This window comes from Elephantulus edwardii, unplaced genomic scaffold (genome assembly GCF_000299155.1).
Source record: "Elephantulus edwardii isolate Elephantulus edwardi_28Jun2011 unplaced genomic scaffold, EleEdw1.0 scaffold00052, whole genome shotgun sequence".
NCBI classification, from domain to species: Eukaryota; Metazoa; Chordata; class Mammalia; order Macroscelidea; family Macroscelididae; genus Elephantulus; species Elephantulus edwardii.
The window spans coordinates 1,315,723-1,318,319 of record NW_006399802.1 but is presented as its reverse complement, the minus strand read 5'-3'; positions in this window follow the sequence as shown (position 1 = coordinate 1,318,319).

Here is a 2,597-nt window from a genome sequence, read left to right as displayed (position 1 = left end):
GGGGGGCGCGGCGGGGGCGGTCGTGCTATTCTGGGTTAGAAGCTTCCTTGGTAAGTGCAGCTGCTGAAGCCAAAGCAAAGCATATAACGAAATGAGCCAAGAACTGGACTTAGAAAATCAAAAGGAAAGAGCATGCTCGGCATTTCTCAGAATAAAAGAACTGAAAAACAAACTCAAACTTTGAGTCGCAATACTGAGGAATTCTATGGACAAAATCTTAACGCAAGGAGCATCGAAGGAAGATAAAAGGAATACATAGTCACTGTACCAAAAAGTGGTGGACAAACAAACATTTTGAGAAGTAGAATATGTTCAAGAACCAATAGTAATGAAATAAGAAATTCAAGATGCACTGAAGGTGTTGGCCAAAAAATAAGGTCCCAGGAATTGATGGGATTATCAATGAAGTGTTTCAACAAACAGATATAGCCCTAGACTTAACAGCCTGTGCCAAGAAACTTGGAAAACAAATTTATATCTAGCCAAACTGACTGGAAGAGATGCACATATAATCTCGTTACCAAAAAAAAATTAAAAAGGTGATCCAACAGAGCAGAAATTATCAAAAAATAGTCTCACATTCTTTGGGCATGTTGCCAGGACGGTCTAGTCCTTGGAGAAGGATATCATGCTTGGAAGGGTGCAGAGACAGGTAGGTCTGTTGAAGACAGTAAGACTGGCTCAGGACAGAACAGGGTTCAGAACTGTTGTATATGGGTTTTACACTGTGACTCACAGATGACTTGACAGCACATAACAACAACGACAATAGTTAATATATAACAGGCAAGTAGTATTTCCTGAAAGTTACTGTAAGATGTTATTATTAAAATTACTGTAAAATAGTACATTGACAAAACTGCCATATATTTAAGATGGATTCAGAAGGGGCAGTGCATGGTGGTACCAGGAATCTTGCTGATGGCAGATGGATCTTGGCTGAAAGTAGAGAATGAACATCAGAAGTATGTTTACCTGTGTTTTATTGACTATGTAAAGGTGTTTAATTGTGTGGATCATAGTAAATTACAGCTAATATTGAGAAGAATGGAAATCCCAGGACACTTAATTGTGCTCATACAAGACCTATGTGTACACCAAGAAGCAGTTGTCCAAGCAGAACAAGAGAACAGTGCATGCTTTAAAAATCAAGAAAGGTGTGCATCAGGGTTTAATTTTTCATACCTATTTAATCTGTATGTTGAGCAAATAATTTGAGACAATGAACTGTATAAAGAAGAATGTGATATCAAAATTAGAGGAAAACTCATTAACAATCTACGTTATGCAAATGACACAGCCTTGCTTGCAGAATGTGAAGACTAGAGACATTTACAGAGGAAGATCAGAGACTACAGCCTTCAATATGGATTACATCTCAACATCAGTTGTTGCAGACCGAGGGTAAAGTATTTTTATAATTATTAATAATGAGACAGACTACCAGGAATGATATAGAACAGAGAGCATGAAAAACGGGGCCAGCAGTTCTCCTGACTGAAGGCCTCAAGCCATACCTCTCTGGGTATTTATTGAGAATCATAAGGAAGGTAAACAAAGGAAAATCATAAGGAGGTATAAAACAAAAACAAGGGATCATGGTGAAGTCTTTTGCAGATAAGGCCAAGTTCCTCTCTATTTTTACTTTATACTTATCTCAGGGAGGGATTCAGTAAATACAAAGAACAATGATGACTCTTAGGGAATGCCTTAGTGCCACAGGGTGAATTCTTGCTTGTATTAAGCCTCCCTTATATCCTGATACAGCATTTGGTTTATTATTAATATTAAATTTGATGTTAAGCTTCCCAAAATCAATAAAGCAAAATGGATCAAATTGGAATACTGGATAAACAGGTAATATAATAAAAGATGGAGAAAAGATTGAAACTGTCAACAACTTCACTTTACTTAGATGCAGCATTAACTACTATGACAATATCAGCCAAGAGATCAAAAGACTCGTTACAGGGCACTTAGCTGAACTTACCTGTTGACCCTGGTCAAATATGACTTGAAAGGTCACTGGCCTTTCCATATAAAACGAGCAAACAAAAGACATGTTACATTGAGAAAATCTGCTGTCAAAGCCCTCTCCAGAATGCTAAGGAGCCAACATATCAGTTTAAAAATTTAGTCAGGGGGTCTTTCCAAATTATTGAGGAATAATGATGTTAATTTGAGTACTAAGGTACTCCTTTCTTTGGAAAGGGAACAAATGTCACTTGGCCAGCTGGCTGTCCTCCAGATTACCTGGCACAACCTAGTGAGCACATCCAGGGCACCATCTGTTTGTTGAAATAAATAAATTGGTATGCAGTCAACTCCTGGAGCCTTGTTTTTTGCCAATTCCTTCATAGCAACTTGAACTTCTTCCTTCATCACCATAGGTTCTTGCTTATATGTTATTTCATGAAATTCCTCTGTGTTAGCCAATTCCTTCTGATGCAGTGACTCTGTGTACTCCTTCCATCTTCTTTTTATACATCCTGGATCATTCAACATTCTACCCAAACTATCCTTAAGTATTGCCACCCGTGGCTTGAATTTGTTTTTCAACCCCTTCAGCTTAAGAAACGCTGAGCGAGTCCAGCCCT